This window comes from Chrysochloris asiatica, unplaced genomic scaffold, assembly GCF_000296735.1.
Source record: "Chrysochloris asiatica unplaced genomic scaffold, ChrAsi1.0 scaffold00034, whole genome shotgun sequence".
Taxonomy (NCBI): domain Eukaryota; kingdom Metazoa; phylum Chordata; class Mammalia; order Afrosoricida; family Chrysochloridae; genus Chrysochloris; species Chrysochloris asiatica.
In genome coordinates this window covers 22,612,307-22,628,281 of record NW_006408552.1, presented here as the reverse complement: position 1 = coordinate 22,628,281, position 15,975 = coordinate 22,612,307, and positions in this window count along the sequence as shown.

The following is a 15,975-nucleotide window of genomic DNA, read 5'->3' as shown; positions in this document are numbered from 1 at the left end:
GCCCTCTTGCCTTCAAAGTCACGCTTGAAAGTTCAAGATGGCCATAGCACACCTGGCCAGCAGCAGAGACCACCAGTCTCTTTTTTCTGCCCCTCACCCCTGGCACCCCCACCCCTCACACACACACATCTGTTCAACTGCTTCTCCTAGTGAGGGCTAGCCCAAGGCTGACCAAGTCCGGCTCTGCAGATTTGGAGCAGGACCTGCCTGAATTGGTTAGTGCAGATAGCTGCCCTCTCCTTTAATGGGGCTCACAACTGTGTTGCTCACCTCCATGAGGCTCTGACCACAGGGAGAGTTGGAGCTTCTCAGGGGGTTTACATGGGTGGGGACCAGTCTTGTCTCTGGTCACCAGGGGAGTGTGGGAAATAAGAAAAAAAAAAATCACATCTTTGTCTCCGTGAGCCATAGGTATGTTTCTGCAATGCCAATATGCATTTTTGTCTGTGAAGCCAGTCACAAAACTCAAGATGGCTGCATCCATCTGGTTGGCTGGCATAGGTCACCAATTTCTCTATTTTTTGCTACGTCTGCTCATCTCTCATTCCTAGGAAGCATCCAATCCATTTCTCTATCCCTTCATCTAAAGCTCAGAGTTCCAGGACGATCATCTGCATCTGTTTCATTGGTTTCCATATCTTTGGTGTAGAGGATCTACACAGCCTTTCTACGTAGTCTGCCATCTTGTTGACTCTTGTGTTTTGCCTTTTGTTTCTCAAAATGGTTGGATGCAGCTTGGAGCCCCACTCACTCTCTCCTCGCACACTGTTCTGTTCTGATTTTCCAAATGGTGTTTAACTCAATTCTTTATCCTCTCATTTGATGATCAGAAGAATCCTAGGATTATCATCTGTATGTGTTTCACTCAATTTTGGGGGGGGGGGTCTCTCTTATAGAAGAATTGGATGGAGTATGTCACCAGGAAATCATCTTTTATGTGACTCTATACATTATCTCTTGCTTGTTTTAGTGGATAATACATATCTAAGATTCCTTCTTTGACAAGTTTCTACCTCACACAGATTCTGCCTTTTGCAGGTTTTACTGTATGTTTTTTCCACTCTGTCCTTAGGCTGTAAGACTCCAAGTCTGATTCCTCTATAGTGTAGCCATAGTAATGTAATAAATGCCGATGGGTGTAATGCTGTTCAAATGTAAAGTTTTGAATTGACATTTTGTTGAAATCAGGACTCACCTTGGTCTCTCTTTTTGGCACTATGAATGATCACTTTACAGTATGTTGGCTTCCTTGGAAGGCATTGACATATAATGGAAATCACAATAAAGTCAGACCAACCAATTACTGACCACTACCGTCATCTTTAAGGAGCTCTGGTAGCATAGTGGTTACGAATCAGGCTGCGAACCGCAAGGTCAGCAGTTCAGAATGACCAGCTGTTCCACTGGAGAAAGATGAGGATTTCTGCTCCCATAAAGATTTACAGCCTTGGAAACCCTGTGCAGGGTCACTATGAGTCGGTTCCAACTCCACAGCACATAACCACCATCACCACCACCACCACTGTCATCTTTGAGGTTACTATGTGTCAGGCACTGAACGAAATACATGGGATACTCTATTATTTAAGAGACAGCACAGTCAACTCATAACTAAGGTTCTAATACTTTAAGGGTCTATACTTTCCTGGATATATGTCTTTAGAAAGGTTACTTACTTTTCTTTGTCTTAAGTTTTCTCCTCTGTAAACTGAAGATGATAACCAGAGTACTTAACTCAAAGTGTTGTTATAAGAATGAAGTAAATGAGTGCCTGTAACACACTTATCAGAGGGTATGATACATAGTAAATGCCCCCATACAGTTTTTAGATTTTATTTCACCAAATTCTCTTAATATCACATGGTTTACAGATTGCAATTGTTTTGATTTTATGGATGAAAGCATTGAAGTGCAGTGAGATTAAGCAATTTGTTCAAGCCACTCAGCTAGTAAGCCATTCAGTCAGAGTTTGAATTTAGGGAACCTTTTTTTGTTGTTGTTCCCAGAGTTTTAACCACTGTCCCTATATGCCTTGTGAAGTATTATTATCCTCATTTCAGAAAGGCTAAGTGAATGGTGCAAGGTCCATAAGAGGCAGAATTCGGATTTTAAGCATTCTTCTCATTCTATGTTTTTGTTAAGTGCTGTCGAGTCAGTTCAGACTCAAAGCAACCTTGTATAGGGTTTCATAGGAGCAGCTGGTGGGTTTGAATGCATGACCTTGGGCTTAGTAATCCAGTGCTTATCCTACAGTGCCATACTAGGATTCCTAGCTCATACTTTTAGCCTTGTACTCTATTGCCCCTTTTAACTAACCTGTCTCTCTATAATTAAATCTTGGCTCTGCCTCTTTATTCCATCTCTTCACCTGTAAAAAAAATCAAAACATTAGAAATAATAATAGGAAAAAAAAATGAAGACCATCCAAATCAGAAACATCAGAGGCTATTCTTTTCAGAACTTGCTGCCAGGGTTTCTGTCACCATCACTTGTGCTTGGCAGAGACCCAACGACTCTTGAAGAGAAGTGGAAAAGCTTTATAGTGAGGAAAGGGGAAGATTTAGGGTATGCTCTAACTGGTGGTTGTTGAATGGGGAAACTGGAGACTGGTTAAAAGAAGCATCGTAAGTGATTGATTTGGGGCAGGATATTAGACTTTCTCTGGTTGGTCCTGAGTCAGAAGCAGCAGCAAGAAGTAAGGAAGTTAATTGTTGACCAAGGTTTGACTGCCCTGGGTCAATTGCTGTCAAAGTGGTGGTTTGGCTTGAGGGATAGGTTGCTGCAGAAGTTGTAGGTCAGAGTTATCACAAATAACCTTGTCTGTTTACATATTCAGTCTCTCAACAATAGCTACCTTTTGGGCAGCTAGAATGGATTTTGTAAAATGTTTAGCATAGCAAGCATTTTACAAAATCCATTTTAGCAAGTACCACGTAGTAGGTGTTTGGCAAATATAAATGAATTTGAATCCACTCTGCTACTTTACAGATAGACTTTCAAACTTACTGACTAAAGGGTCCGTTGTTTCAGATGTGACAGTGCTCCTTGAGATGGCATGAGGCAAATCCTGCCAAGGAGGACACACCTCATCTGGCTCCAGTGAGACCTTCCAGAGAGATTCATGGTCTCCTCGGAAGATCAGGGTTCCAGCAAATATTTGCCTAAAGCTGTAATTCTCAGCTCTGGCTGCATATTAGAATCACCTGGGGACTCTTAAAAAGTATGAATGCCTGATTCTGAGACAATTTCTCTGAGGTAAGGCCTGATCATCCTATTTTTTAAAGGTCTCAAGGATATTTTAATATTCAGCAATGGTTGAGAACTACTGATCAAAAACCTTAGCTTTTTCCCCAAACATATATCTATTGTACCTTACTGCATGCCCAGGCTAGTGTAGTCCTGAAGACAGGAGGACATCCATCATTCAGTCACTCACCAGGGCATAATGTCTGTGCTGTGGTTAGATCTGTGCTGAGTTTCTGAATAGAGAACTTCCCTGTAGTATACACTGGTTATGAGCTTATGTGTTTAGGGTTAGTCATGGCTATTTTGATAGAGTTTTGTGTCAACATGACTGGGCCAGAATTCTCAGTAGTGTAGCAGTAAAGATGTAATAATAACCTCTCATGACCACCACTCATCTGTCAGTTGTCATACTGTAGTGGCTTATGTGTTGTTGTGATGCTGGAAGCGAGACCACCAGTATTAGACAGGTTTCATCAGAGCTTCTGGATGAAGACACCCTGGAAGAAGGAAAGACAAGCACTTCTGACTGGTTAGCCACTGAATGCCTTATGCATAGCAGCAGAACATTGTCAAATACAATGCCGGAAGATGAGTCCCTCAGGTTAGAAGGCACTCAAAGTAGAGTTGATCTTACATGCCAATGAATGGAGCAAAGCTTTCAGAACCTTCATTTGCTGATGTAGTACAACTCAAAATGGGAAGAAATAGCTGCAGACATTCATTAATAATTGAAACATGTAATGTACAAAGTATGAACCTAGGGAAATTGGAAGTCATTAAAATGAAATGGAATGCATAAAGGTTTATATCCGAGGTATTAGTGAGCTGAAATGGACTGGTACTGGCCATTTTGAAGCCAACAGTCATATGGTTTACTGTGCTGGGCATGACAAATTGAAGAAGAATGGCATGACACTCATTGTCATAAAGAGCATTTCAGTGTCTATCTTGAATTACAAAGCTGTCTGTGACGTGGAGAGATGGAGCAGCTGGGACCTTTAGATCCAGAGAGGGAGAGGGGGCTGTGTGCTGATGACCTGGGGGGAAGGGGGGAGGGGGAGCAGGCTTGTAGTGTATACCCTTTGGTTGGTTGATGATGCATGGAGGGGATTGTAACCATGGCAATGAAACGATATACGATGGGATGAATGTAAAACTAATGTTCTCCCATGTCAACTATCACACAATTCACAATAAAACACTTAAAAAACAACAACAAAAAAAAACAAAAAAAAAACACCAAAGCTGTCTGTGATAGAATAATATGCCTACAAGGAAAACCAGTTATATACCATTATTATTCAAATTTACGTAAAACCCACTAAAATCAATGATGAAAAAATGGAAGAATTTTACCAACTTCTTCAGTCTGAATTTAATTAACATGTAATCAATATGCATTGATAATTACTGGTGGTTAGAATGCAAAAGCTGGAAACAAAGAGAAGGCTCAGTAGTTGGAAAATCTGGCTTGGATGATAGAAACATTGCTGGATACCATATGATAGAATTTTGCAAGACCAACAATTTATTCATTGCAAATATCTTTTTTTTCAACAACATAAAAGATAATTATACACATGGACCTTACCAGGAATACACAGGAATCAAATTGACAACATCTGTGGGGATAGAAGATGGAGAAGCTCAGCCAAAGGATTGAAACAGATGAAAATTAAAGCAAGTATGTTATTGTTGTTAAGTGCTGTTGGGTTGTTTCTAACTCATAGCGACCCTTTATAGGGTTCTTCAGGAGCAGCTGGTGAGTTTGAACTGTTGACCTTACAGTTCACACTGACCAGAAAAGTCTGTGTATTTCATTTGGCGAGGTTCATGTGTACAGACATCTTTTATGCTGTTTAAAAAAGATATTTGCAATGAAATCATTAGTCTTGCAAAATTCTATCATGTGACCGCAAACATCATTTCTATCACCAAAGCCATATTTTCCAATGACTGATCCCTTCTGTTTATTTCCACTTTTTGCATTCCAATCACCAATAATTATCAATACTTCTTCATTGTATGTCTGATTAATTTCAGACTGAAGAAGTTGGTAAAATTCTTCTGTTTTATCATCACTGGCTTTAGTGGTTGTTGCATAAATTTGAATAATAGTTGTATCAACTGGTCTTCCTTGTTGTTGTTGGTAAGTGCTGTTGAGTCAATTTTGACTCATAGTGATCCTGTGTAGGGTTTCCCAGGAGCGGCTGGTGGTTTTCAGCTGCTATCTCGTGGTTCAAATCTTCCTTGTAGGCATATATATATATATATGATCATAAGCAGCGTTGTACTTCAAGATAGATCCTGAAATGTTCTTTTTGATGATGAATGCAACACAATGTCTCTTTAATTTGTCATTATCGGCATAGTAAACCATGTGTTTGTCAGATTATAAATGGCCAATACCTGTCCATTTCTGCACACTAATGCCTAGGATATTGATATTTATGCACTCCATTTCATTTTTGACAAACTTTCAATTTTACTAAATTCATACTTTGTACATTCTATGTTCTGATTATTAATGGTTGTTTCTCTTCAATTTGAGTTGTGTCCCATCTGCAAATGAAGATTCTGAAAGCTTTACTCCATTGGCGTTGTCACAGTTAACTCTACTTTGAGGAGAGGCAGCTCTTTCCCAGTCTTTTGAGTATCTTCCAACCTGAGGGGCTCACCTTCAGACACTACATCTGACAGTATTCCAGGGCTCTTCATCATGTTTCAATAATCAGTATTCTGCTGCTATCTAACAGAGTTCTACCGCAATTCATACGATTTTCAGTGGCTAAATATTCAGAAGTAATCTGTCTCTCCTTCTTCCTAGTTTGTCTAAGTTTGGAAGCTTATCTGAAACCTGTGCACCTGTGTCATAGCTTCCAGTATCACAGTCACACATAAACCACGACAGCATGACACACTGACAAAAGAATGGTGGAAGCTAATTATAGCATTTATTTTAACAATCAAATGCATATTTGGTTATAGAGTGGGTTATAGGGCATAATCTGGTACTGAGACACAAGTTGGGTTTTTTTTCCACTTGTTTTGTTGTTACTGTTGAGAATATACACAGAAAAACATAGAGCAGTGCAACTGTTTCTTCTTGTAAAAATCTGTGACTTATTGCATTCTCAAATTGTGTAAATAACTCCTTTTCTGTGTCATTCCTTCCTTATGAACATAGACTCACTGCCTCATAAGATTCTTATCTAATCTTTTGAGTTACTGTTTTCACTTTGATTCCATATCACATATGTGTAATATTCCTAGGATATCACAATGCTCCAGGAAGATATTAGTTAACTAGTTAAGTCAAACTACTGTTTATTTTTAAGAAGATTTCAGGAAATATTTTTGTTATGATTTTAAAGATTATCACAGGGCAATAGTTTCAGAAGTTCATCTAGCCTCCACAGTTCCAAAATGTCTGCAGTCCATGAGAATTTGAAATTCTGCTCTGTATTGGGACAAACCTTAAAAACTATGGAATGAATACTTTTAGCTTTCAACTATGCAGTATGTCCCTGTGATAATACATATAGCCTCATTTGCAAAAAATATCAATGATACAAATTATAGAGGAGTATGGTGGTCCCATACAGTAAACACTGAGCTGAAAATCACAAGGTCTGTAATTTGAGCCTGCCAGTTGCTCTGCAGGAGAAAGTTGAGGTTTTCTGTTCCCACAAAGATTTTAAAAGTCTAGGAATTGCTATACAGGGTCAATATGAGTCAGAATTGACTTAAAGGACACTTATCAACAACACACAAATTAGAGACCTTTTAAGAACGTGAAGCAAGGCCATCTGCTCACCCTGTCTTGCCCTTACCTCCCCCCACAACACACACAAGAAATCTGCTATACTCACTGGTAACTTCCATATTTAATTTGTCCAAGAAAGGGCAAGACTCTGGGCTTCCCATGCCCCCGTGATCAATTTGACATTTGGATTATTGCTAAGGAGTGTGGTTGTCAACCTAGGTCTGCTATAGACCTTGTAGCTCATTGTTGTTGTTGGTAAGTGCCGTTGAGTCGATTCCAACCCACAACAACCCTGTATAGGGTTCCCAAGGAGTGGCTGGTGAGCTTGAACTGCCAACCTTGCAGTTCAAACGACTTTGCAGTGTGATGCATTAGCCCCCAGCACCACACCAGGACTCCTTGTAGCCTATATGTCTCTTCAAATTATAAAAAGATGCTCATTATGCATGAATAGATTAGAAAGCCATGTCCCATATGCTTGCATAAAGTGTCCTATGTGGTTGGATGGCTTAGAGAAAAACATGTCTTACTCAAGATGCATGGCTTGGTAGACAGACCTGAGTCCAGAATTTTAAACACTATTGATGTCCTTCAAATACCAGCAGTGTCTGCATGGTGGCCAGGTTTCCACAGAGCTTCCAGAATAAGATTGACTAGGAAGAAGGAAGAGGCACTTCTGAAAAATTAGCCACTGAAAACCTTATGAATAGCAATGTTGTTGATAAGTGACTGGTGGGTTTGAACTGCTGACCTTATAAATAAGAAGTTCAGTGCTTATCCTACAGTACCATGCTAAGTAAGACTCCTATCAATAGCAATGTGTTTGTTGTTTCTGTGTACCGTTGAGCCTGTTCCAACTCATAGTGAACCTGTTTAGGGTTTCTGAGGATTGGCTGGTGAGTTAGAAATGCTGACTTTGTGGTTAGCAATCCTACCTGCTACACCAGGACTCTATGGCAATAGAACACTGCTATTCATTACAAATATCTATTTTTCAACAACACAAATAGAAAATATGTATGTGCCAGATGGAACACACAGGACTCAAATGAACTACATATGTGGAAAGAGACAATGGGAGTAAAAAAGTAGGGAAGAGACAATGGGGATAATGAGGGTAAAAAAGTGGGGAAACTCTTAACAGCAGTTGACTGTGAAACAGACCATCAAGTGCTCATGTACAAGTTCAAGTTCAATTTGAAGAGAATTAAAACATGTCCATGACAGCCAAACTACAGTTCTCAGTAAATAAATACCATCTGAATGTAGAGACCATTTCTAGAATAGATTTGACACATTGAAGAGTAATGACTAAATACCAGAGAAGTTGTCATTAAGATGACATCAAGAACATCATACATTAAGAGAGAAAAAGGTCATTAAGAAGCCAGGAAAAAAAAAAAAGACGAAAGTAGATGTCAGAAGAGACTTGCTCTTGAACATACAGAATCCAAAGGAGCTGGAAGAAATGATGAAGTAAAAAACCTTAACAGAAAATTTCAGCAGGCAGCTCAAAAAGAAAAGTACTATAATGAAATGTGCAAAGATTTAACGTAGAAAGCTAAAAGAGAAGAGAAAGGTTGGTTTTTCCCAAGCTGAAAGAACTGAATAAAAAATTCAAGCCTCAAGTTGAATATGCAAGGGTTTTGTGTGCAAAATATTAAATGTTTAATATAAATGTGTTAAATGATGAAGGAACCATTACAAAGAAGATGGAAGAAATACATTGTTGTTGTTGTTGTTGTTAAGTGCCATCGAGTTGGATCCGACCCATAGCAACCCTGTACAGGGTTTCCAAGGAGTGACTGGTGAGCTTGAACTGCCGACCTTGAACTGCCGACCTTGCAGTTCAAATGGCTTTGCAGTCTGGCTCATTAACCCACAGCACCACACCAGGACTCCATAGTCACTACTAAAAAGAATTGGTCAATGCTCATCTGAGGAGGTAGTAGTATATGATCAAGAACTGATGGTATTGGAGGAAGACATTTACGCTGCACTGAAGGCACTGGCAAACAAAGTTCCAGGAATTGACAGACTATGCATTGATATGTTCCAACAAATACATGCAACACTGGAGACACCCTTCTATGCCAAGAAATTTGGAACGTAGCTACCTGTCAACCAACCAGAAGAGATACACATATGTACCCATTCCAAAGTAAGGGGACCCAACAACCTGTGAAATTTATCAAACAATACCATCAATATCCCACGTAAGTAAAATTTTGCTGAAGATAATTCAAAAACAATTGCAGCAGGACATCAAAAGGGAGCTGCTAGAAATTCAAGTTGAATTCAGAAAAAGTTGTGGAATTAGGATGCCATTGTTGATATTAGCTGAATCTTGACAGAAAACAGAATACCAGGAAGATTATTTACCTGTGGTTTATTGATTATGCAAAGGCATTCACTCCACTATGTGGATCATAGCAAACTATGGATAGCATAAAGCAGAATGGGAATTCTAGAAGACTTAATTGTGTCCATGCAGAACCTATGTATAAAATAAGAGACCATCATTGCAAGAGAACCAGGATTTAGAATTAGTAAAATTGGCTGTCACATTTGTATCCTTTTAAGATATGTGCTTAATCTGTATGTTGGCCAAGTAGTCTGAACAGTTTAACTACATGAATTCGAAGGATGACTCATTAGCAATCTTCAATATGCAGATGACACAACCTTCCTTGCTGAAAGACAAGAGGACTTGAAGCATCTATTGATGAAGATCAAAGTCTGCATCCATCAGTATGGGTAATACCTCAATGTAAAGAAAACCAAAATACTCACAACTGGACCAATAAACAACATAATGAAAAATGGGGAAAAGATTAAAATTGTCAAGGATTTCATTTTACTTGAATTCATAATCAACACTCATGGAAACAGCAGTCAAGGTATCAAACAACCTATTGCATTGGGCATGTCTGGTAAAACACTTCTTTAAAGTGTTAAATAGCAAAGAAGTCACTTGGAAGACTAAGGTGCACCTAATCCAAGTCATCTCATATGCATGTGAAAACTGATGAATTAGAGAAAAAACAAGTCTTACTAGTGGCAGTTATAACTTTACTCAAGGAAGACCAGAGAGGAATTGATATTTTTGAGTTATATGTCGGCGAAGAATACTGAAATGACCTTGGACTTCCAGAAGAACAAAAAGTGTTTCAGAAGAAGTAAAACCAGAAAGCTTTTTAGAAATGAGGATGGTGAGAATTTGTCTCATGTACTTTTGATATGTTATCAGAAGGAACAAGTTTCTAGAGAAGGACATATGCTAGATAAAATAATTGTTGTTGTTAAGTGCCATCGAGTCGGTTCTGACTCATAGCAACCCTATATAGGGTTTCTGAGGAGAAGCTAGTGGATTTGAACCACTGCCATTGCAGTTCAAGCAAGCATTGATCCACAATCAAACCTCATGGAAACAGTGGTCGATAAATCAAATGATTTATTACATTAGGCAAAATGGCTGCAAGAGACCTCTTTAAAGTTTTGAAGAGCAAAGATGCCACTTTGAGGACGAAGGTACTTTGTGTAGACTAAGCAACCTTGAGGATGCTTTATGATATCAGAAGCATTTGGCAGTTAAATACAACTAATATTCATTACTCCCACATGGGCACTTCACATCCTGCTCCATTCACAGTGTGATTAAGGAATGAATTGATTTGGATGAGATTGGCCCATGCTCTTGAGGCTACAATGACAGTCTGCTGCATTCAAGACCTGTTAGTGGGTGGTGCCCATTGGGACCAGGTCCAGAATTGTTGTTAGGTGACCTCAAGTCCATTTGAACCCATAGTGACCCTATGTACAACAGAATGAAACACTGCCCAGTTCTGTGCCTCTGTGTACAACAAAACAAAATACTGCCTGGTCTTGGGTGAAATTCACACTTTTTGTTTTGTTTGAGTCCATTATTGCTGTTACTGTGTTAATCCATCTCACTGGGGCTCTTCCTCTTTTCATTGACCCTTCACTTTCCCAAACACGGTGTCCTTCTTCAGGACTAGTTTCCTGACACATGTACAAAGTACAATCTTGCCATTGTCACTTCTAGGGAGAAATCTAACCCTATTTCTTTCAAAACAGATTTGTTCATTTTCTGGCAGTCCATGGTATTGTCAGTATGCTTCACCAACACATGATTCAAATGCATCAATTCTTTTTTTTTTTTTTTTTTAATGTTTTATTGTGAATTATGTGATAGTTTACACGGGAGAACATTAGTGTTACATTCATCCCTTCATGGTTACAGTCCCCTCCATGCATCATCAGCCAATCAAAGGGTATACCCTGCAAGCCTGCCCCCTACACTACCCCCCCCCACTGCCAGTCTTCAGCACACAGCCCCTCTCCCTCTCTGTGTCTAAAGTCCCCAGCTGCTCCATCTCTCCAAGTCATCATCTCTACCTCCATCTTTGGCATCACTGCTTCTCTGGGTAGGGTCCCACTTTCTGCTCTTCTCCCTTGATGGTCCCAGGGACTTCCACTCCTAGACTGCAAAATTAATCACTCCCCTTCTTGCTACAATACATCTTCCTTTACATTTCCAACCCTTACAATCAGTCCTGATAACAATTATTCACCGTTGTATCACAAGAGACCTATTCGTCAAATGCATCAATTCTTATTCAGTCTTCCTTATTCAGTTTCAACTTGAGCATGTATATGAGATGACTGAAAATACAATGGGTTGGGTCAGGCCTACCTTAGTCGTTGAAGTAGCATCTTCGCACTTTCTCACTTTAGAGAGATCTCTGTATTTCCATGAGCATTGATTGTGGATCCAAGTAAAATGAGATGTTTGACGTCAATATTTCCTTTTTTTATCATGATATGTTTGATCATATTGTGAGGCTTTTTGTTTTCTTTTCAAGAACATGGAGGTCGAGGGCTGATAAAAAAGAGGAAGAGCTTCAATGAGCCGGACTGATTCCGTTTGTAACCATGGGCTTAAGCACAGAACCAATTGTGAGGATGGAGCAAGAACAGGCAGTATTTCATCGTGTTGTACATTACATAAGATTGTTATAAGTTGTAACTGACTTGATGAGACCTAACAATCAAAGCAACTCACCCTCTCCAACTGGGAGCTTTGTGTAGTTGCACAGTCTGTACAACCTCATAAGGCAACCCTGGCTTGCTTGCAGCAGACTGTTCCTAGTGTCTGCTTACTTTGCACGTTCTCTTAAACCTCTATTCTCAGTTCCTCTACCTGGGGTCCAGCTAGGTGGGGAAGGTGATCTATTTATAGCTTGGTGTCTGAGAAAGACCTACCTGGTGGTGAAAGAGATCCTAAATCTTTCTGCAGTTGGTCTGCACATTAATCACTTCCCATTCCTGGGTTGACGGCTGGCATTGCTCTAAGTAGCCGGCTGTTGCGGCCTTGCATACATATTCCTGTTGTCAGCATTAATAAGGTACAATTGCCTAGGGCCTTGTTACCAGCCAATTAAACTTTGGATTTTATTGTGCAACCTCGAGGATGCTTTATGGTATCAGAAGCGTTTGGCAGTTAAATACAACTAATATTCATCGCTCCCACATGGGTGCTTCACATCCTGCTCCATTCACAGTGTGATTAAGGAATTAATTGATTTGGATGAGATTGGAACATGCTCTTGACAATACAATGACAGCTCCGTTATTAAGCTGTGGATGCAGTAGGCTTGCTGCTTCATTCAAGACTTGTCAGTGGTGGCCATCACTGGACATTTGGGACTAGGTCCAGAACACAGTAATGCTTGGCTCTGACCAGAGAAATGTTTGGATCCTAGAATAGGCTTCAGAGCCCATCTCTCATTCCTTCCAACTTTCTCCCTCTTCTTTCTTTTTTCTTCCTTCCCTCCCTCCCTTCTACCGTCCTCCTGTCTTCTGCCTTTCCTCCCTTCCTCTCTTTCTTTCTGTTTTCTGATTTATTCCTTCCTGTTGCCAGTGTCCTAACAATCTTTCATTCCCCTCCTTTGCTTCTTCCTTCTTTTCTTTGCACTCCTCCATTTATGCTTTCTCATTATTTTTTCTTTCCTCTTTTCCTTCTTGCATTTCTTCTTCCTTTGCTTCCAGCCTTCCTTCTTTCCTTCTTCCTTCCCTCTCTCCTTTTGAATTTATTTCTTTTCCATTTCCAGCTTTCTACCTAACAGTATATCTTCTTTCCTTGCTCTTTCCCCACCTATTAATTATTTTCTCTCATTAATTTCTTTTATCCCCTTTATTTAATCCACACTCTTTGTCCCATTCTCATTTCTCTCCCTCCTTTCATGCTCCTTAATCCCTGACTTTGTAAATCATCCACGTACATCCTCTACCCTAACCTTTATCTTTCATGATTTTGCCTTGACATGTGTGACCTGTTCTCTGGGTTGAGCTCATTTGGTTTCTTGGCACTAAGGCCTCTTCAAGCTAATTCACAAAGCAGGCTTATTAAAAACACATGTTGTTTTTAAGTGTCGACTTACAGCAAGCCTCCATAGGGCTTCCGAGGGGTGGCTGGTGGGTTTGAACTGCCGACCTTGTGGTTTACACTCTAGTGCTGATCCTACAGCGCCATACCAGGAGTCTTAAAAACACATAAGCAAATAAAAAGTTTTAAAAGACATCCAAATCAGCAAAGAAGTAAAATTATCCATATTCCAAGATGACATTGGTCCTGTAATGTTCTTAGGTCTTACCTAGTCGATTCTTATTCGCTGACCCCACGCACACAGAATGAAGCACCACCAGTCCTGCGTCCTCCTCACAATGGCTATGTGTCAGCACATTGTTGCTGCCACTGTATCAGTTCATTTCCTTATGGGGTCTTCCTCTTTTATGCTGATGCTCCACTTTACTAAGCACAATGACCTCCAATGACTAGTCCCTCCTAACCGTGTGTCCACAGAACACGAGACAAGGCATTAATCTGTAAATGATGACAACTACAAAGCAAAAAGGGAATCAATGGTGTAACTACAGAACTTCAAAATGAAGAGGAAGGCCTGGTGAAATCAACATAAAGCAGACTGTTTTACACTTGTTATTGTCGTTAGGTGCCATTGAATCACAGTGACCCTATGCACAACGAATGTAAACACTGCCCTGTCCTGTACCATCCTCACAATTGTTACTATGTTTGAACCAATTGTTGCTGCCACTATGTCAGTCCATCTTGTTGGGGGCCTTCTTCTTTTTCACTGACCCCTCATCTTTACCAAGCAGGATGTATTTCTGCAGGGATTGGTCCATCCTGATAACATGTCCAAAGTTGTTGTTGTTAGGTGCCATGGAATCAGTATTGATTCATAGTGACCCTATGCACAAAAGAACAAAACCCTGCCCGGCCCTGCTCCATCCGCACAATCAGTGCTATACCTGAGCCCATTGCTGCAGTCATTGTGCCAACCATTTCATTGAGGCTCTTCTTCTCTTTCTCTGACCCACCATTTACAACATGATAGTCTTCTCCAGACAATATGTCCAAAGTTTGAGAGATGAAGTCTGACCATCCTGGTTTACAAGGAGCATATACTGGCTGTACTTCTAGCACAGATTTGTTTGTTCTTTTGGCAGTTCATGGTGCTTTTAATATTCTCCTCCAACACCATAACTCATCAATTTGATGGTCTTCTTTATTCATTGTTCAAAGTTCAAATGCATATGAAGTTATTGAAAATAGCCTTGGCTTGGATCAGGCACACCTTAGACCTCAAACTGACATTTTTGCTCTTCAGTACTTTAAAAAGGTCGTGTGCAATAGTTTTGCCTAATGCAGTACATCATTTGATTTCTTGACTGCTGCTTCCATGAATGTTGATGATTGATCCAAGAAAAACAAAGTCTTCGATAACTTCACGTTTTTGCCATTTTTATGGATATTATTTATTGTTGCAGTGGTGAGGATTTTTGTTTTCTTTACATTGAGGTGAAACCCATACCGAAGACTGTGGTCTTTGATCTCAATCAATATTTTAAGTCTTCTTCACTTTCAGTAAGCAATGTTGTATAATCTGTATATTGTAGGTTGTTAATGAATCTTCCTCCAATCCTGATGCCACATTCTTCATATAATCCATCTTCTCAGATTATTTTCTCAGAATATAGATTGAATAGGTATGGTGAAAAAAATTCAACCCTAGTGCACACCTTTCCTAATTTTAAACCATTCAGTGTTCCTTTGTTCTGGTTGATCAACTGCCTCTTGGTCTATGTACAGGTTCCTCATGAGCACAATTAAGTATCCCAGAATACTCATTATCTACAATGTTGTCTATAGCTTGTTATAATATGCATAATCAAAAGCCTTTGCATAGTCAATAAATCACTGGTAAACATGTTTCTGGTATCCTTGGCTTTCAGTTAAGATTCAGCTGATGTCAGCAATGATAACCCTTGTTCCACATCCTAATCTGAATCTGGCTGAACCTCAGGCAGTTCTATATCAATATATTGTTGTAGCCATTTTTTAATTATCTTTAGAAAAATTTTACTTGTATGCAGTATTACATTGTCTAATGATATCTGCCTTCCATTCGGGTACCTCTCTTTGGAATGGGCACAAATATAGATCTTTTCCATTCAGTTGGCCAGGTAGCTGTTTTCCAATTTACTGAGCGTAGATTAGTGCATGCCTCCAGTTCTACATCCATTTGTTGAAATATTTTAATTTGTATTCCATCAATTCCCAGAACCTTATTCTTTGCTAATGCCTTCAGTTCACCTTGGACTACGTCCTTCAGCATCATTGGCTCTTAATTACATGCTACCTCTTGAAATGGTTGAATATCAACCATTTATTTTTGGTATAGTGACTTTGTGTATTCTTTCCATCTTCTTTTTATTATTATTATTTTTTAAAGGTTTTTATTGTGCATTGAGTGGAAGTTTACAGGGCATATAATCAGTTTTACATTCAACAAATCATACACCTTGTTTCATTACAATGATTATAATCCCCTCCATAAGGAGCTCTATTCCCTTTA